General features: G+C 38.2%; 4 long non-coding RNA genes across 4 annotated transcripts; 3 read left to right on the plus strand and 1 right to left on the minus strand.

Annotated features, from left to right (window-relative positions):
* Positions 1–1697: 1697 nt before the first annotated feature.
* On the plus strand, positions 1698–4131 carry LOC123879767. Its single transcript, XR_006799071.1, has 3 exons — positions 1698–1764; positions 2390–2519; positions 4096–4131. It is a non-coding gene; the product is annotated as an uncharacterized LOC123879767 (long non-coding RNA).
* A 1153-nt stretch (positions 4132–5284) lies between these two features.
* Positions 5285–7924, plus strand: LOC123879764. The gene is made up of 3 exons (XR_006799068.1): positions 5285–5559; positions 6183–6312; positions 7889–7924. It is a non-coding gene; the product is annotated as an uncharacterized LOC123879764 (long non-coding RNA).
* A 1153-nt stretch (positions 7925–9077) lies between these two features.
* On the plus strand, positions 9078–11738 carry LOC123879765. Its single transcript, XR_006799069.1, has 3 exons — positions 9078–9352; positions 10017–10146; positions 11703–11738. It is a non-coding gene; the product is annotated as an uncharacterized LOC123879765 (long non-coding RNA).
* On the minus strand, positions 11025–21628 carry LOC123879766. The gene is made up of 3 exons (XR_006799070.1): positions 20687–21628; positions 17530–17539; positions 11025–11035 (listed from the first exon to the last, which is right to left on the minus strand). It is a non-coding gene; the product is annotated as an uncharacterized LOC123879766 (long non-coding RNA).
* Positions 21629–21959: the final 331 nt, after the last annotated feature.

Genomic DNA, 21959 nt, shown 5'->3' on the forward strand with positions numbered 1-21959 from the left:
CTTGCTTCTCTTCCCAGTCCAACTGTTATTATGGGTGATTTTAACACCCACCATACTTTGTGGGGGTGTTATAACTGTGACGGATTCGCTCCATCGTTGATTGACATCTTTGAGGATATGAACCTTTGTATCCTGAATGATGGCTCTACGACTCGTAGAGTTTATCCCAATTAGAACCCAAAATCAGCAGTAGATCTATCTCTTTCTTCGACTTCCCTTGCATCTCAGCTATCTTGGCAAACTCTTCCCAGTACCTATGGTAGCGATCACTTCCCAATCATCCTAACTCTAAACAATAGATCAATCCCTCCCTCCAACCCTGACCCTTTGCTAAAATATAAATTACAGAAAGTAGATTGGTCTCGCTATGCTGTCTGTAGATGACTTGATGGACTCTCTACCTGACCTTTCGTGTGATGGAAACCTCTTGATTTACTATGATCTCTTTGTCAAATCTCTTAGTTCTTCTTCTTAAAAATCTTTCTGTTTCAAATCATTTGCCTTCCCCTCCCTGGTGGGATGGGGAATGCAAAGATTTGTTTAACCAGAGGGTGGCAGCAGAGAAAGAGTACACCGCCCATATGACAGAAGAGAATTTTATTAAAAACAAACATATTGACGCTAAAACAAAAAGAATGGTGTCAAAAAAGAAAAAGTTTGGCAGGACTAAGTTCTGTGAATCACAAAACATAAGAAGATTCCGCAGAACCCTCAACTACTGTGATCCTAGCTCCAACAATCCATCTGAATGGCTTAGCATTTTTGCTTTGAAGCATCAGTGTAGATAAGAAGGTGATTTGACCAATTTTGATGAACTAAGCTTTGAAATTTTGAATTAGTATCAGGGGCTCCTTTGACCAAACCAAGATCAGTAACCACAGAGGGATTGAAAATCAGGGCTTTATATGCTGTGGAGAATAGAGGATTCTTTGGTAAAGATAACAAGGGATGAGGGAGATTGGTAAATTTACGGAAACTATCCAATAGATAAGAAGAAGGATTGCGTGGGCTAAGGACTTGCGACAACTGTTCTAATTTGGTCCACAGTGGGTGAGAGGAAAGCTGTAACATTTTGCTGACAAAGCGGTCACATAGGTATTGCCGTCGGAGATGTAAAGGAGGATCAACACATTCAACTTGTAGAGCGTTAGTGGGGGAAGACTTCATTGCACCCAGGATGATTCTGAGGCAACGATATTGAATTTTATTTATCTTCTCATACACAGTTTTATTTACGTTATCAGAAGTGGGATGCCCTAGGGCTCCAGAGAAGCCTGATGATTAATTTAGTGAGTCACTAGTCTTAGAAAGCTAAAAGAATTTAATCGAGGTAATTAAAAGTACCCTCTGCATTGAAAATAATAATGAGAAGACAGCGGTGTGTCTTACGTGCTTGTTTATTTTAAAATGATTTGGTTATCGCTTGCAAAAAATGGCTCTTACTACCGATATTACCTCGCGGATCATGTTGCAACAAGAATTGAAGGTGTTTTTCTATTTTGAAACGTAAACAAAGCAATATCGAACCACCGGCGCGGCGTTTTGTGGAAATAACCGATTTAAATCTAAAACGTGGAAAGTTTTTCAACCTAATTTTGATAAGAGTTTTCAATCAAGTAAATCAGTGATTCTGTTTTGGTTTTAACAACTAAGCTATCACCGCTAGTATACTTATTCCGTTTGCTGAATATTCCAGACCTCATGAAAGGATGGAAGGTGCTAGAAGATTCCAGATCTGATTTCCACTGGAATAGACGGTAAACGGTAAGCATTTATTTTTTTTTACTCATTTTTGCCTGCAAGTAGATTTGTTTTCTTCAAAATCACATATCACAAAATCACAAATTTCCTCAAAATCGGTTCCTTCTAAACAATTTTGTATGGGATTTTTTCACCATACTTTCCGTGCGCGTAAAAGTCAAAAATTCTAGGTCATTAAAATTATAGAGAGAGCCGAACGTGGAAAACTGACTAGGGCACCCCAAAGGGCCGGTGAAAAAAATATGGCCACAGAACAAAAAAATTCGTCTCCATACGAAAATTTCCTTAATTTTCAAGAGGCTCTCCAGAATATTTTTGTATGGAACTCTTTTCCCTTCACTATTTATTTGTATGCGTAGAACTTATGGGTCTTCCTTCAGGAAAATTATGAAACATGAATGTTGAAAATTTAACAGAGTACCCCCAAGGGCCAAGATTAGTTATATCTAAAAATATCATTTGTAATAACAAATAGATAAAATAATAATATAAATATTATATAACATGTAACGCTTCGTCACAAAGTGTTTTTTACACATAAGAGGTCTTAATGTCGCAATGGCGATATGTCACATGCACATGTATGATGTTCCACATCTGCTAAAAAAAATTTCACAATAATTTCCAGATAAAGGACTTGATCATTGGAACCCAGCGTGCTCAATGGTACACTTCATCGAAAGGCTGTATGCTTCAGATGGCGCACGGGGTCGTGCGAGAGCTTACGAAACCAAACTCTTATGACGAGATGAAGGCGAGTAAGTATTTTATTTGTTTAATAAGTATAGAAAGAATTTTTGCAAAAAAGCAGCGTGGCGGATGGTGCTTCATCATCATTATCAGTGAGAATACTCGTAGTCTATTAGGCCAACTGTGGTTTGACTCTGAATATGAGGCTGACATTTTAACCACTAGGTTATCACTGCTCTTGGTGGTGAGTGCATTGTTATAGCCGCGCGAGGATCCTCTAGAATCTATCACGCCCGATGGAAAGTGATGATGTGGCCTAAGTTGAATATGAGGCAGATTTATAATATTGAATAGACTGAAAATGATAATCATTATCATCTCAATTCTCAACCTATCGCCGACCGATAGTACGCGACTGGTCCAGATGGCAATCCGGGTGCGGGCGACCGCTAGCGCTGTGCGGGTGGGCGTGCGGGGCGTCCCCCCGCATCCATACCTCGACCTGTCGCGAACTATACTGCTGAGTACGAGTTCCCTTTTAGAATGAGAAGGGATTAGGCTAGAGTCCATCACGCTGGCCCATTGCCAGTTGGCAGACTTCACGATGTTTTCCTTCATTTTGTCAAAGCAAGTGATATTTAATTTATTAAAACGCACATAACTTCGAAAAGTTAACGGTAGATATGTCGCAGGTATATTGTCAAAGCCGTGATATTACAATCTCACTAGTGACATTATAATTAAACGGTAGACCGACAATCGACTTCATTTCTTACAATTGAACGGCTTGGTTTTAGTGTACCTACATAGTGATATTGTAAGGCAATGATATTTGGACAATTTTACTGGTCGTTAGATTGTGAGGCCGCCTCTGATTGGTCCCTTTCCGATGTCAATTTGGCAATCATAGAGTTATAAGTAAATAGACACGTTTAAAAAAATCGCAAACTTTATTGTATTACTATTATAGAATGTAACTAGCTGATGCCCGAGACTTTGTCCGCGTGGATTTAGATATTGAAAAATCCTGTAGGAACTCCTTGATTTTCCTAGATAAAAAGTAGCCTATGCCACTCTCCAGGTCTTTATCAGATTGCCCACTGCAATATTTTCGTAGCTCTATGTTGAAATCTTCTCGTGCCACAATCTCACACTGGTTTTCACTTGGTATATTAATGAATGTGAAGTTTCAATCACTTCCAAATGTTGACTATCACACATTTTAAAGAAATTTAATGAAAAAAAATAACAAAACACCATTTAAACAATAATTTTAGGCGGAAAATTTCGCACACGCTCCAATTGACCAATCAGAACGCTTGACGTCTCCCACTGCCAACTTCACTCATAATAATATACCTAGATTTTTCATAATGTCACTACATATAATGACCTTGTGAAATTACAATGACACTAAAACCAGGCCGACAAATATTGTAAGAAATGAAGTCAATTGACAATCTACCGTTTAATTATAATATCACTAGTGAGATTGTACGTATAATATCACGGCTTTGACAATATACCTGCGACAACAGATACATGCCCGGCATTGAACCCCCTCCCCCCACGAACAGGAGAAATACGTTATAACAACTAAGCTATCAGCGCTTGTTTACTAATTCCATTCGCTGAATATTCCAGGCCTCATGGTGGAAGGTGCTACAAGATTCCAGATCAGATTTCCATTAGAATAAATGAATGGTAAGCATTTTATTTTTACCTACTAGTTTTTGGCTGCGAGTAGATATTATTTTGTTTCTCTGAGGGCCGATTTTTCAATCGTCAAATAACTTTATCTGAGGAATTAATTTGAGGTTTGACAGTTTTTGTAAAGAAAATCTGTCGAAGCGTAAAAATTTATTGTATATTTTAATTAATATATGTATACTAATTTGTGAGAATAGTCGATACTAGAATTAATTTCTTAAACTGGACCCTTTCAAGTAAAGATTTTTATATAAACCTGTGAGGATGATACTGCCATTGTCGCAAGTAAAATACCATAAGCCTACGTGGTCGTATTAGTTTACAAATTGCGAAAAACCAAATTAAATTTGAATTTCGCGGGCAGGCCCGTCGCTTAAATTCGTGAATATTTTAGTGTACATTTTCTTTGATTTTCTTCCTACCCTGGTAGAGAACACGGCGCGCTATCTATCCAGCAACATCCGTCGTACATTAGCAACCTGTACAAGTGTACACTGTACAGTATGTATATATGTATGTATGTATGTATGTATGTATGTTTGTATACAGATTGTGTGTGTTCCACTATAGCGCCTAAACTACTGGGCCGATTTTGATGAATGAGGTGTCAATTGATTCATTGGCCCGGGTGACAAAGGCTATATTTTATACGAAAAAAAATTCACCTAGCGGATGTTACATGAAAAAAAGTGGGGGTCTCTAAAAATATTTTTTTGAAAACTCCCTACTCTTGTACTGAATAAGGGATATGCGAGTTTTTACAGGTAACAGTCGCTGAGCTTCTTAAAATATTATCTGCCTACATTAGGCATAGGTGAAGTGAAGCCAACATTTTAGTTCTTTACTCTCGAAAGCAGATACATTTTCCCCGTGTGGGCACATTCAAAATTCGCAATTAACCCGCATACAGTTCATTCGTCTCTTGCCGTCGAAGGTGGACAGTGGCCTCCGAATTCACACCACACTGGTATACAGAATTCAACTTTTTTTGTTTTATCATATTTTAAAACGGTTTCGGTTTCTTACTTATTGTATTTTGACGCCGCCGATTTCAGATCTACTCTAATTTTTTACAAAATGGTTTGGATTACTTAGTCAGAGATCTCAGACGGTCTAAAAAGCATCCGAACATGTGGCTCCTGGACTTAAAGAAACGATAACATCAGACACTTGTGTAACGGTGTATCGTTCTAACTACTCTCCAAACTCTGCAAAGTCAGCGTTGCGTGCCCGGGATCGAACCCCCGACTCCCTGAATAGGAAGGAAGCTATGTTTTAACAACTAAGCTATCACCGCTAGTTTACTTATTCCGTTTGCTGAATATTCCAGGCCTCATGAAAGGATGGAAGGTGCTAGAAGATTCCAGATCTGATTTCCACTGGAATAGACGGTAAACGGTAAGCATTTATTTTTTTTTACTCATTTTTGCCTGCAAGTAGATTTGTTTTCTTCAAAATCACATATCACAAAATCACAAATTTCCTCAAAATCGGTTCCTTCTGAACAATTTTGTATGGGATTTTTTCACCATACTTTCCGTGCGCGTAAAAGTCAAAAATTCTAGGTCATTAAAATTATAGAGAGAGCCAAACGTGGAAAACTGACTAGGGCACCCCAAAGGGCCGGTGAAAAAAATATGGCCACAGAACAAAAAAATTCGTCTCCATACGAAAATTTCCTTAATTTTCAAGAGGCTCTCCAGAATATTTTTGTATGGAACTCTTTTCCCTTCACTATTTATTTGTATGCGTAGAACTTATGGGTCTTCCTTCAGGAAAATTATGAAACATGAATGTTGAAAAAACAGAGTAACCCCCAAGGGCCAAGATTAGTTATATCTAAAAATATCATTTGTAATAACAAATAGATAAAATAATAATGTAAATATTATATAACATGTAACGCTTCATCACAAAGTGTTTTTTACACATAAGAGGTCTTAATGTCGCAATGGCGATATGTCACATGCACATGTATGATGTTCCACATCTGCTAAAAAAAAATTCACAATAATTTCCAGATAAAGGACTTGATCATTGGAACCCAGCGTGCTCAATGGTACACTTCATCGAAAGGCTGTATGCTTCAGATGGCGCACGGGGTCGTGCGAGAGCTTACGAAACCAAACTCTTATGACGAGATGAAGGCGAGTAAGTATTTTATTTGTTTAATAAGTATAGAAAGAATTTTTGCAAAAAAGCAGCGTGGCGGATGGTGCTTCATCATCATTATCAGTGAGAATACTCGTAGTCTATTAGGCCAACTGTGGTTTGACTCTGAATATGAGGCTGACATTTTAACCACTAGGTTATCACTGCTCTTGGTGGTGAGTGCATTGTTATAGCCGCGCGAGGATCCTCTAGAATCTATCACGCCCGATGGAAAGTGATGATGTGGCCTAAGTTGAATATGAGGCAGATTTATAATATTGAATAGACTGAAAATGATAATCATTATCATCTCAATTCTCAACCTATCGCCGACCGATAGTACGCGACTGGTCCAGATGGCAATCCGGGTGCGGGCGACCGCTAGCGCTGTGCGGGTGGGCGTGCGGGGCGTCCCCCCGCATCCATACCTCGACCTGTCGCGAACTATACTGCTGAGTACGAGTTCCCTTTTAGAATGAGAAGGGATTAGGCTAGAGTCCATCACGCTGGCCCATTGCCAGTTGGCAGACTTCACGATGTTTTCCTTCATTTTGTCAAAGCAAGTGATATTTAATTTCTTAAAACGCACATAACTTCGAAAAGTTAACGGTAGATATGTCGCAGGTATATTGTCAAAGCCGTGATATTACAATCTCACTAGTGACATTATAATTAAACGGTAGACCGACAATCGACTTCATTTCTTACAATTGAACGGCTTGGTTTTAGTGTACCTACATAGTGATATTGTAAGGCAATGATATTTGGACAATTTTACTGGTCGTTAGATTGTGAGGCCGCCTCTGATTGGTCCCTTTCCGATGTCAATTTGGCAATCATAGAGTTATAAGTAAATAGACACGTTTAAAAAAATCGCAAACTTTATTGTATTACTATTATAGAATGTAACTAGCTGATGCCCGAGACTTTGTCCGCGTGGATTTAGATATTGAAAAATCCTGTAGGAACTCCTTGATTTTCCTAGATAAAAAGTAGCCTATGCCACTCTCCAGGTCTTTATCAGATTGCCCACTGCAATATTTTCGTAGCTCTATGTTGAAATCTTCTCGTGCCACAATCTCACACTGGTTTTCACTTGGTATATTAATGAATGTGAAGTTTCAATCACTTCCAAATGTTGACTATCACACATTTTAAAGAAATTTAATGAAAAAAAATAACAAAACACCATTTAAACAATAATTTTAGGCGGAAAATTTCGCACACGCTCCAATTGACCAATCAGAACGCTTGACGTCTCCCACTGCCAACTTCACTCATAATAATATACCTAGATTTTTCATAATGTCACTACATATAATGACCTTGTGAAATTACAATGACACTAAAACCAGGCCGACAAATATTGTAAGAAATGAAGTCAATTGACAATCTACCGTTTAATTATAATATCACTAGTGAGATTGTACGTATAATATCACGGCTTTGACAATATACCTGCGACAACAGATACATGCCCGGCATTGAACCCCCTCCCCCCACGAACAGGAGAAATACGTTATAACAACTAAGCTATCAGCGCTTGTTTACTAATTCCATTCGCTGAATATTCCAGGCCTCATGGTGGAAGGTGCTACAAGATTCCAGATCAGATTTCCATTAGAATAAATGAATGGTAAGCATTTTATTTTTACCTACTAGTTTTTGGCTGCGAGTAGATATTATTTTGTTTCTCTGAGGGCCGATTTTTCAATCGTCAAATAACTTTATCTGAGGAATTAATTTGAGGTTTGACAGTTTTTGTAAAGAAAATCTGTCGAAGCGTAAAAATTTATTGTATATTTTAATTAATATATGTATACTAATTTGTGAGAATAGTCGATACTAGAATTAATTTCTTAAACTGGACCCTTTCAAGTAAAGATTTTTATATAAACCTGTGAGGATGATACTGCCATTGTCGCAAGTAAAATACCATAAGCCTACGTGGTCGTATTAGTTTACAAATTGCGAAAAACCAAATTAAATTTGAATTTCGCGGGCAGGCCCGTCGCTTAAATTCGTGAATATTTTAGTGTACATTTTCTTTGATTTTCTTCCTACCCTGGTAGAGAACACGGCGCGCTATCTATCCAGCAACATCCGTCGTACATTAGCAACCTGTACAAGTGTACACTGTACAGTATGTATATATGTATGTATGTATGTATGTATGTATGTTTGTATACAGATTGTGTGTGTTCCACTATAGCGCCTAAACTACTGGGCCGATTTTGATGAATGAGGTGTCAATTGATTCATTGGCCCGGGTGACAAAGGCTATATTTTATACGAAAAAAAATTCACCTAGCGGATGTTACATGAAAAAAAGTGGGGGTCTCTAAAAATATTTTTTTGAAAACTCCCTACTCTTGTACTGAATAAGGGATATGCGAGTTTTTACAGGTAACAGTCGCTGAGCTTCTTAAAATATTATCTGCCTACATTAGGCATAGGTGAAGTGAAGCCAACATTTTAGTTCTTTACTCTCGAAAGCAGATACATTTTCCCCGTGTGGGCACATTCAAAATTCGCAATTAACCCGCATACAGTTCATTCGTCTCTTGCCGTCGAAGGTGGACAGTGGCCTCCGAATTCACACCACACTGGTATACAGAATTCAACTTTTTTTGTTTTATCATATTTTAAAACGGTTTCGGTTTCTTACTTATTGTATTTTGACGCCGCCGATTTCAGATCTACTCTAATTTTTTACAAAATGGTTTGGATTACTTAGTCAGAGATCTCAGACGGTCTAAAAAGCATCCGAACATGTGGCTCCTGGACTTAAAGAAACGATAACATCAGACACTTGTGTAACGGTGTATCGTTCTAACTACTCTCCAAACTCTGCAAAGTCAGCGTTGCGTGCCCGGGATCGAACCCCCGACTCCCTGAATAGGAAGGAAGCTATGTTTTAACAACTAAGCTATCACCGCTAGTTTACTTATTCCGTTTGCTGAATATTCCAGGCCTCATGAAAGGATGGAAGGTGCTAGAAGATTCCAGATCTGATTTCCACTGGAATAGACGGTAAACGGTAAGCATTTATTTTTTTTACTCATTTTTGCCTGCAAGTAGATTTGTTTTCTTCAAAATCACATAGGACCTCTTTTTCCGTGGAAAGAAGTATCCTACATAATACGTCTGCGCCAAATTTCCTCAAAATCGGTTCCTTCTGAACAATAATTTTGTATGGGACTTTTTCACCATACTTTCCGTGCGCGTAAAAGTCAAAAATTCTAGGTCATTAAAATTATAGAGAGAGCCGAACGTGGAAAACTTACTAGGGCACCCCAAAGGGCCGGTGAAAAAAATATGGCCACAGAACAAAAAAATTCGTCTCCATACGAAAATTTCCTTAATTTTCAAGAGGCTCTCCAGAACATTTTTGTATGGAACTCTTTTCCCTTCACTATTTATTTGTATGCGTAGAACTTATGGGTCTTCCTTCAGGAAAATTATGAAACATGAATGTTGAAAATTTAACAGAGTACCCCCAAGGGCCAAGATTAGTTATATCTAAAAATATCATTTGTAATAACAAATAGATAAAATAATAATATAAATATTATATAACATGTAACGCTTCGTCACAAAGTGTTTTTTACACATAAGAGGTCTTAATGTCGCAATGGCGATATGTCACATGCACATGTATGATGTTCCACATCTGCTAAAAAAAATTTCACAATAATTTCCAGATAAAGGACTTGATCATTGGAACCCAGCGTGCTCAATGGTACACTTCATCGAAAGGCTGTATGCTTCAGATGGCGCACGGGGTCGTGCGAGAGCTTACGAAACCAAACTCTTATGACGAGATGAAGGCGAGTAAGTATTTTATTTGTTTAATAAGTATAGAAAGAATTTTTGCAAAAAAGCAGCGTGGCGGATGGTGCTTCATCATCATTATCAGTGAGAATACTCGTAGTCTATTAGGCCAACTGTGGTTTGACTCTGAACACTAGGTTATCACTGCTCTTGGTGGTGAGTGCATTGTTATAGCCGCGCGAGGATCCTCTAGAATCTATCACGCCCGATGGAAAGTGATGATGTGGCCTAAGTTGAATATGAGGCAGATTTATAATATTGAATAGACTGAAAATGATAATCATTATCATCTCAATTCTCAACCTATCGCCGACCGATAGTACGCGACTGGTCCAGATGGCAATCCGGGTGCGGGCGACCGCTAGCGCTGTGCGGGTGGGCGTGCGGGGCGTCCCCCCGCATCCATACCTCGACCTGTCGCGAACTATACTGCTGAGTACGAGTTCCCTTTTAGAATGAGAAGGGATTAGGCTAGAGTCCATCACGCTGGCCCATTGCCAGTTGGCAGACTTCACGATGTTTTCCTTCATTTTGTCAAAGCAAGTGATATTTAATTTCTTAAAACGCACATAACTTCGAAAAGTTAACGGTAGATATGTCGCAGGTATATTGTCAAAGCCGTGATATTACAATCTCACTAGTGACATTATAATTAAACGGTAGACCGACAATCGACTTCATTTCTTACAATTGAACGGCTTGGTTTTAGTGTACCTACATAGTGATATTGTAAGGCAATGATATTTGGACAATTTTACTGGTCGTTAGATTGTGAGGCCGCCTCTGATTGGTCCCTTTCCGATGTCAATTTGGCAATCATAGAGTTATAAGTAAATAGACACGTTTAAAAAAATCGCAAACTTTATTGTATTACTATTATAGAATGTAACTAGCTGATGCCCGAGACTTTGTCCGCGTGGATTTAGATATTGAAAAATCCTGTAGGAACTCCTTGATTTTCCTAGATAAAAAGTAGCCTATGCCACTCTCCAGGTCTTTATCAGATTGCCCACTGCAATATTTTCGTAGCTCTATGTTGAAATCTTCTCGTGCCACAATCTCACACTGGTTTTCACTTGGTATATTAATGAATGTGAAGTTTCAATCACTTCCAAATGTTGACTATCACACATTTTAAAGAAATTTAATGAAAAAAAATAACAAAACACCATTTAAACAATAATTTTAGGCGGAAAATTTCGCACACGCTCCAATTGACCAATCAGAACGCTTGACGTCTCCCACTGCCAACTTCACTCATAATAATATACCTAGATTTTTCATAATGTCACTACATATAATGACCTTGTGAAATTACAATGACACTAAAACCAGGCCGACAAATATTGTAAGAAATGAAGTCAATTGACAATCTACCGTTTAATTATAATATCACTAGTGAGATTGTACGTATAATATCACGGCTTTGACAATATACCTGCGACAACAGATACATGCCCGGCATTGAACCCCCTCCCCCCACGAACAGGAGAAATACGTTATAACAACTAAGCTATCAGCGCTTGTTTACTAATTCCATTCGCTGAATATTCCAGGCCTCATGGTGGAAGGTGCTACAAGATTCCAGATCAGATTTCCATTAGAATAAATGAATGGTAAGCATTTTATTTTTACCTACTAGTTTTTGGCTGCGAGTAGATATTATTTTGTTTCTCTGAGGGCCGATTTTTCAATCGTCAAATAACTTTATCTGAGGAATTAATTTGAGGTTTGACAGTTTTTGTAAAGAAAATCTGTCGAAGCGTAAAAATTTATTGTATATTTTAATTAATATATGTATACTAATTTGTGAGAATAGTCGATACTAGAATTAATTTCTTAAACTGGACCCTTTCAAGTAAAGATTTTTATATAAACCTGTGAGGATGATACTGCCATTGTCGCAAGTAAAATACCATAAGCCTACGTGGTCGTATTAGTTTACAAATTGCGAAAAACCAAATTAAATTTGAATTTCGCGGGCAGGCCCGTCGCTTAAATTCGTGAATATTTTAGTGTACATTTTCTTTGATTTTCTTCCTACCCTGGTAGAGAACACGGCGCGCTATCTATCCAGCAACATCCGTCGTACATTAGCAACCTGTACAAGTGTACACTGTACAGTATGTATATATGTATGTATGTATGTATGTATGTATGTTTGTATACAGATTGTGTGTGTTCCACTATAGCGCCTAAACTACTGGGCCGATTTTGATGAATGAGGTGTCAATTGATTCATTGGCCCGGGTGACAAAGGCTATATTTTATACGAAAAAAAATTCACCTAGCGGATGTTACATGAAAAAAAGTGGGGGTCTCTAAAAATATTTTTTTGAAAACTCCCTACTCTTGTACTGAATAAGGGATATGCGAGTTTTTACAGGTAACAGTCGCTGAGCTTCTTAAAATATTATCTGCCTACATTAGGCATAGGTGAAGTGAAGCCAACATTTTAGTTCTTTACTCTCGAAAGCAGATACATTTTCCCCGTGTGGGCACATTCAAAATTCGCAATTAACCCGCATACAGTTCATTCGTCTCTTGCCGTCGAAGGTGGACAGTGGCCTCCGAATTCACACCACACTGGTATACAGAATTCAACTTTTTTTGTTTTATCATATTTTAAAACGGTTTCGGTTTCTTACTTATTGTATTTTGACGCCGCCGATTTCAGATCTACTCTAATTTTTTACAAAATGGTTTGGATTACTTAGTCAGAGATCTCAGACGGTCTAAAAAGCATCCGAACATGTGGCTCCTGGACTTAAAGAAACGATAACATCAGACACTTGTGTAACGGTGTATCGTTCTAACTACTCTCCAAACTCTGCAAAGTCAGCGTTGCGTGCCCGGGATCGAACCCCCGACTCCCTGAATAGGAAGGAAGCTATGTTTTAACAACTAAGCTATCACCGCTAGTTTACTTATTCCGTTTGCTGAATATTCCAGGCCTCATGAAAGGATGGAAGGTGCTAGAAGATTCCAGATCTGATTTCCACTGGAATAGACGGTAAACGGTAAGCATTTATTTTTTTTACTCATTTTTGCCTGCAAGTAGATTTGTTTTCTTCAAAATCACATAGGACCTCTTTTTCCGTGGAAAGAAGTATCCTACATAATACGTCTGCGCCAAATTTCCTCAAAATCGGTTCCTTCTGAACAATAATTTTGTATGGGACTTTTTCACCATACTTTCCGTGCGCGTAAAAGTCAAAAATTCTAGGTCATTAAAATTATAGAGAGAGCCGAACGTGGAAAACTTACTAGGGCACCCCAAAGGGCCGGTGAAAAAAATATGGCCACAGAACAAAAAAATTCGTCTCCATACGAAAATTTCCTTAATTTTCAAGAGGCTCTCCAGAACATTTTTGTATGGAACTCTTTTCCCTTCACTATTTATTTGTATGCGTAGAACTTATGGGTCTTCCTTCAGGAAAATTATGAAACATGAATGTTGAAAATTTAACAGAGTACCCCCAAGGGCCAAGATTAGTTATATCTAAAAATATCATTTGTAATAACAAATAGATAAAATAATAATATAAATATTATATAACATGTAACGCTTCGTCACAAAGTGTTTTTTACACATAAGAGGTCTTAATGTCGCAATGGCGATATGTCACATGCACATGTATGATGTTCCACATCTGCTAAAAAAAATTTCACAATAATTTCCAGATAAAGGACTTGATCATTGGAACCCAGCGTGCTCAATGGTACACTTCATCGAAAGGCTGTATGCTTCAGATGGCGCACGGGGTCGTGCGAGAGCTTACGAAACCAAACTCTTATGACGAGATGAAGGCGAGTAAGTATTTTATTTGTTTAATAAGTATAGAAAGAATTTTTGCAAAAAAGCAGCGTGGCGGATGGTGCTTCATCATCATTATCAGTGAGAATACTCGTAGTCTATTAGGCCAACTGTGGTTTGACTCTGAACACTAGGTTATCACTGCTCTTGGTGGTGAGTGCATTGTTATAGCCGCGCGAGGATCCTCTAGAATCTATCACGCCCGATGGAAAGTGATGATGTGGCCTAAGTTGAATATGAGGCAGATTTATAATATTGAATAGACTGAAAATGATAATCATTATCATCTCAATTCTCAACCTATCGCCGACCGATAGTACGCGACTGGTCCAGATGGCAATCCGGGTGCGGGCGACCGCTAGCGCTGTGCGGGTGGGCGTGCGGGGCGTCCCCCCGCATCCATACCTCGACCTGTCGCGAATTGCCTGTGGCATCAGTTTTAATCCGAAAAAATATAACAGTAATTTTACTCATTCATGGAAATTTTTAATTAAAACTATAAATGTTAAAAAATACTCAATTTACTATGAAACACTATAAAAGTAAGAACTGGTTTTCTTTTTCTTTGCTAAAATTTAATAAATAAATCAAGTTGTACAAAAAACATTTAATCGCATCCTTTACTGCACACGGATTGAAATAGGCGTTCATTAAGTACCTGAGTAGAAGTATGTTTAGAAAGGCACTTTGATCAGAAAATATTTTTTTAGTAAAAGAATATTAGGCACCTTATTAATGACCAATATTCCCCTTTTTTCTCCAACTAAGCGTACGACAATAGTTTAACGGGTGAGCTTTGAACCGGCGACCTTTCAGAATTCAGTCCGCTCTTGTAACTATTGATCTATTCTTTTGATCTATTGAGATTTGTAAGTTAACTGTCAAAAGAAATAGCTATAGCACTGGGTTAACTAAGAGAAAACCGCAGCGACGCTTGGGAATGTTTCCTCATTCTCAAGAGAAATCCTCTGCAGCTTACCCTAAATTCCTCAACGATTTGATTTTGCATCGTAGGAATGCCTCATTTTATTTTATCTCTGATTCGTTTAAACTCGTACAGCGGTTTTGAGAAATGTTAGTAATTTTATTAGAAGTTACGTAGGTAAGAAGCAGAAATTCACAGAAAAATTTTAACAGGAGATAATTCGTGATTCGCTCCAAACAAACGTAATTTGGTTCTTGTTGGAATATCAACCAATTGAACTCTGAAATTTTGTTGATACGTTACACGGTCTCAAAGACCTATACATCTTTGAGCCCGTATAATGTTGAAACCACGCATTTTTACGGAAATCTGGCAAATGGCAGACACAGATATTTGTTCCTAGAAAATGTCTACGAAATTTCATTGAGTTTGATTGGTTAATATTCCAATGAAAACCAAACTACGTTTGTGTGTAAACCGATGGGGTGCTTGCTGTGGTGCGCGCTAGAGAAACTTCTCTTAAGCTTTATTTTTGTACTTCTTTGTTTCAAGCAGTTGACGCCTAGACCTTAGGAAAAGCTATAAAATAGAGTTTGTGCATAGGAACACAGTACATAGGTAGCTAGCAACAAAAAAAATTGACAAAGCCGATTGTAGTATTTGTATTGCTTTGCTTTAATCCCTCCGTAAATGTTTAATTTTCGTTATCAATGTAAGGTTAATGATAAAAACATAGGTAAATACTTATAAATTATTTTAGGATTTAGATTTTAGCTCATCAGAAGCTAGTAGCTTTTAGGTAGATACATTAAGGACCGAATTTCCAGTCACCAACTGTTACTTAAACATTATTTGGAAAATCGGCCTTATGCGACATAGGTAGGTTACTAAAAAATTTTAGGTTTTTGTAACATTTACCTCTTTTAATAATTATTTGTCCTACTGGCTTTAGTTCTTAACCTAACTAATTGAATCAAATATTTCTAAATAAACTTTTCTATTTGAGAACATCAAACGATTATTTTTTGTAATGTAAACAATGCAATTTTCGTGAGCACTCTCATATTTCCACGGATACTAAGTATACCATTACATTTTATCACTTATTACAGCAAACGTATGTTTAACGTATTTTATCATAACCAACAAACATATAAACCGCCAAAAATTCAAATGTTTACATAACAAACAAGCGGGTGATAAAAAGGTTTTACTCACAGATTGTTTCCCTCGAACAAAAGTACACTATTTAATAACAGCTTATATGCTCAAATGTTTATATTTTGATGCGATTATAATTCGGAAAATTGGAATGTCTAGTATATTCTTATTACGTTTTATCGAAGAGCGGGGCGTCCGAACCGAACGACGTCTCTACTCTCTACAGTCAACTAGTTACTAGTGTTACTTTATACTACATGAGTTGTCTGCGGCCTGTTGCTTCATTCATTATGAGTGGAAACACACAATTTTCTTTTTTAGGGTTCCGTAGTAAAATATACAAGCCTTTATAGTTTCGTCCAGGCCGTCTGTTGTGTCACAGCTATTTTAAAAATCAATTATAAGTACAATTGAGCTGTAAAGTTGAAAAACAGTTTCAGTTTGCTACACAGATGCGTATTAAAATTTTGAAAGCAAGAGTTTTCATCTTTTGAACATATAATAAAAATCGGAAAAAAATGCTTTACGCTCTCGAGTGATACCTCGTTAAATAGGTATTTTGAAATCATCAATAAGTAAGTTTCTTACAATTTTATTACAATATAAAACTTACAGCTAGCCTTACTTATCTAATGAATCTATGTAAATTTTTATTATTTGCAGCGGCAAAAGAAATACATAATCTGTGAAAATTTCTTTTACGGTTCATGAGATACAGCCCACTGACAGACAGACAGACGGACCGACGGATAGCGGAGGCTGTCCCGTTGGCTCCCTTGGGGTGTGGAACAAACATGTACAGAATTTCCTTTTTTTAAAAGTAGGTTAAAAATAAATGGAAGTTCCATACCAATTAGGTTACTCCCCACCGAGTATTCACTAACTCGACATTTTTCTTATAAATCATGATTTTCACCGACTGAATCGACCATAAAACTGCTGTGATAGCCAGAAGTAGCGAGTTTGATATTCGCCATGTTAGACATTTTTACTTTCGGAAACTGCTTCACAAAAATATTCATTTTTCGAACTAAAAATCTTTGACCATAAAACATTGTTTTGGTCGAAGCTTAGATTCTTTGAACTAAAATTAATAGAGCAGATATTTCATTCATTGTGTGAAGGAAAACATCGTGAGGAAATCTGCATGCCTGCAGACAGTCTTCATAATGTTCCCAAAGGTGTGTGAAGTCTGCTAATCCGCACTGGGCCAGCGTGGTAGATTGTGATCTAAACTTGTAATGGGTTGATCACAATATTATCGTCGTCAACCGATAGAACTCCACTGCTGGGCATAGGTCTCTTCTAGAGACTTCGCGAACTTAGGCCGCCTATACCCAGCGCGACGACTCCCTGCAACTCGCTTGATGTCCGTTGTCCATCTAGTATTTTATTTCCTATTATTACTTACATTCATTTCCAAAGAAATACGAGAACTACAACACGAAAAAATTGAAAAATCCATCGACTAAGTACCTACTAAATAAATACTTAGTTATCAACATGTAAAAGTATGTTACAAATTGAGAAAGAAGAAAAATAAAGTTAATTCACATTCACACTAATAGAGAATGCCCGCGACTTCGTCCGCGTGGATTTAGGCTTTTAAAGATTCCGTGGGAACTGTTTAATTTCCGGGATAAAAAGTTGCCTATGGCAATTACAGAGATGCAAGCTACCTCGGTACCTTTCATACAAATCGGTTAAGCGGATAGGATTTTGGGAGTACCGTGGGAACTCTTTCATTTTCCGGGATAAAAAGTAGCCTATGTCCGTCCCCGGAATATAAGTTAACCCTGTACCAAATTTCGTCATAATCGGTTAAACTGTTGGGCCGTGCAAAGGTAGCAGACAGACAGACAGACAGACATTCTTTCGCATTTATAATATAAAATGGGTTTGTAACTGTAACTGTAACTTATTACAGTTCCAAGTGATATCAAAAACCTGCGAAGGAAAACTAAATACACCATATCGAATACCACTCGAAATTTTTCTTCGCAGATCCTTTCCGAGGGTGTTGAATTACAATACATTTTTCAAATTGTATTGGCGCACATTCATTTTATGTTTTGCAGAGTTATCTTTTCAAAAAAGGTCTTTGTAAAACTTTTCTTCGGACCTATCATTTTCTCAGTATCTGTATGTTATTCTACAATCTAGCTGATATCCGCGACTTCGTTCGCGTGGATGTAGGTTTTTCTAAATTCCCGTGGGAACTCTTTGATTTTCCGGGATAAAAAGTAGCCTATGTGCTAATCCAGGGTACAATCTATCTCCATTCTAAATTTCAGCCCAATCCGTCCAGTAGTTTTTGCGTGAAGGAGTACACACACACACACACACACACACACACACACACACACACGCACGCACGCACGCACGCACGCACGCACGCGCGCGCGCGCGCGCGCACGCACACACACACACACTCACACTCACACACGCACGCACGCACGCACGCACGCACGCACGCACGCACGCACGCACGCACGCACGCACGCACGCACGCGCGCACGCGCGCACGCGCGCACGCGCGCACGCGCGCACGTGCGCACGCGCGTGCGCGTGCTTAATATGCGCGTGCTTAATCTTTCATTTTCCGGGATAGAGATCATCCCTGGGATGTAAGCTATATCGGTAGCAAACGTCAAAATCGGTTAAACAGATGGGCCGTGAAAAGCTAAAGCATAGACAGACAGACAGACAGACACACTTTCGCATTTATAATAATTATCATGAATTACCTATGTTTGGATCGTCAAGGTCATTTTGATTCCATGCCTTTTCGGAAACAAGTGTAAATTAAAATTTTACAAAACCCCCGACAAGTGAAGGTTACAGTATCGGTTCATTAGTTCAGGAGCTAAGATGCCACAGACAGATACACAGTATTGGCGTCACTCAGAAAAGCAGGTATTATTTAAATATTTTTATCGAATTATTGGAATGTTCTCTCAAAACCAACACAAAAAACACCAGGTTCAATGTGTAGAGGTTATCCGAGAGTTTTAATCTAAAAAAACTAGTGCCAAAATAAATTATTTAATTAGAGCGTGATTGCTATCACAACATCTAATTATTCAGTTCACAATCCAAATACCGAAAATATGCGATATCGCTCCGAATCTCAGAAGGAGACTAAACTACAACCTTCGAAACACCCGTATTTATGCAAGTTCAATCTTGTTGGCCTCCTAGCAACAGATTGTATGACATCGAATGAGCCAAATATCGATTTTATCAATCTACCTGCATTAGATAAATTAATAATTTTATATTATTTTTGACAACTCAAATCAATTTTTAAAAATAACCTTACAACAGATACACACGTCAAACTTATAACACCCCTCTTTTTGGGTCGGAGGTTTAATCTGTTTTTACATGATATTGTACTACCACAGACCACAGTTCACGACAATTAGGGACCTTTTAACAAAACGTCGAGGCCTCGACGTTAGTGGCAGGCGTCAAATGTTAGTACATACTTACATTTAACGCAGGTAATGTAGCCCTATTTTTGGTTGATTTCACGTCACCGTAGCCTAATATTTGATATATGGTCGATACAGGATCAAACCGAGAGTTCCCCCACTCTAGTTCACTCTGGTACTACGCAGTTTTTCATTTGAATGAATGTGCTTGGTCCCTTGTCTCTGTCAATTTCATTTTCTTCGAATGAATAAACAAAATTGACACAATATCGTACCTACCTACTCTCTATTATTTCATTTTACTTTCCTTCCTTGTTGTCTTTATGAGAAGTTCATTAGAAATTCTGAGAATAACATTTTTTATTATGTGTTCCGTTTGACGTCCGAAGTCCATTTAGGAAGAGTGCATCGCTCCTTCCACGCGCTTTCGCTAGATGTCGTTGATTTCCGTCACGCAACCCGTGCCTCCAACGCCGCCAACAGCCGTTCTGTGAACTAACTAACACAAGCCACAACAAGCCACCATATTTCGTCATTGTTGTAGATTGAATCGTATATATATTTTTTGATCCCTTTCATCGAGAAGTAGTGATTTTTAAAAATGGTGAAATTTCCGTGCCGTCCGAGGCCGACAAAATAGTTCGGCCAGAAAACTCGTCATCGTGTGGTGTGTGAAGTGTGAAATGTGTGAGTGGGAAGTGAAAATTTCTCAAGAACGCCGTAGTGGCTCAGGTCACCGCAGCCGCTCGGAGCGCGGCAGCCGCCGCATCGCTCAAGGCACCGCAGCTGCGTGGGGCGCCGCAGTCAATCAGGGCGCCGTAGCAGCTCAGAGCACATTGTGCCTCGTAAAAGTTGAAACTAAGGTTTGAGTTACCTTCCAAAGGGTGAGTCAAATTGAAATATTTTGTGCTAAATTACCAATGCCCGAACCGAATTTACTAAATTCAACTACCTACTAGGCTTCATATTTTCTTACTGAAGCAACTACTAGTGTTTAACGGGTTCCCTTTTTTACGCCCCAGGCAAAATATTGGTAATATTTCGTGGTTTCAAAATATGTGACGTAGTGTGCGGCATTGTCAAATAAGTTCAATTCTTCAAATTATATGGACGAATCAATAACTTTTAAAGTGTCTAGCACTTTCGTAAGAATTTTAGAACTACTCTCTTCTTCGAAATACATTTTTCACAATATTTAACAATAAGAAAAATATTGAATGTAAGTTGTATAGAAAAATATCAAAAATTGAGGGTAGGTATGTCCAAAGTTTTTCAATACTAACTATATCTTAGGAAATACCTTTTATCGTCAACAAAGTGACTTCTCTGATGGAAAGAAAAAGGGGGAGCCATATGAAAACAGTTTATAAAATAAAAATCATGAAAATTACTCTAAAAAGTTGTTTCGGGCAACTGTCTCAAACAGTATTAAGACAGGTAAGTATACACCTTTTACGAACTACGTAACTAAGCCCGAATTCTTTTAAATCAATCTCCATTGGTTCCTTCAACTTTAAAAGTTTCTAAAAGAGTATCAAAGTACCGTCCTTTCGCAGCATTACCTTACAAATTCGGGGTTTTGATAAAATCAGGTATCTACTAAAACCAGCCTTGCAAACTACATCGCCTATTTCATTGCTGTTCAAAAAACTTGGCTAAGGTTTGGAATACTTTTCCGCGATCTGTATTTCCTGCCAAATTGTAGTTCGGGTGTCCTTAGAATAAGAGTGAATGAGCATCTTCTATATGAACGCGTCCCATCTTGGACCGCATTATCTCTTTCCATCGGATGTTATTGTGGTCAAGCGTGACGACATTTACTTAGTACCTTACAGAACGCTCACTCTGCAAATACGTTTTAATAATATTGGCGTCACTCAGAAAAGCAGGTGTTGTTTAGATGTTTTTGTCGAATTATTGGAATGTCCTCCCAAAACCTTCGCATGGAACATTGGTTCAATGCGTGGAGGTTGTCAGAGAGTTTTAATTTAAAAAGATTAATTTGATTGGAGCGGGATTGCTGTCCACAGCATCTAGTTGTCCAGTTCGCAGTCCGAGTGCCGAGGGGGTGCGATGTCGCTCCGAATCTCGGATGGAGACTGGACTGAAGCCTTCGAAACACCCGTATTCATGCAGGTTCAGTCTTGTAGGACGTTAAAGGAGCCAAATATAGATTTTATCAAACTACCTTCATTGGATTAATTAATAATTTTATATTATTGTTGACAGTTCAAATCAATTTTTAAAAATTAACCTTACAATAAATAATGACTCGTTACAACGCAAATAAAGCGCAATTTGGCTCGCGTAGCCCTACGGCCTAAAGTCTAATTCGCTCTTGTCCTTGATATTTTTCTCTTTCTCTCTTTTTCTCTCTCTCTCTCTTAAGAGATAAAATTGGTTCAGGTGGAGGCGCCGCCATAGATATGTGTACCAGGTCACGTAACCAAATAAACTGACTGAATGGACTGAT

This window comes from Maniola jurtina, chromosome W, assembly GCF_905333055.1.
Source record: "Maniola jurtina chromosome W, ilManJurt1.1, whole genome shotgun sequence".
Lineage (NCBI taxonomy): Eukaryota > Metazoa > Arthropoda > Insecta > Lepidoptera > Nymphalidae > Maniola > Maniola jurtina.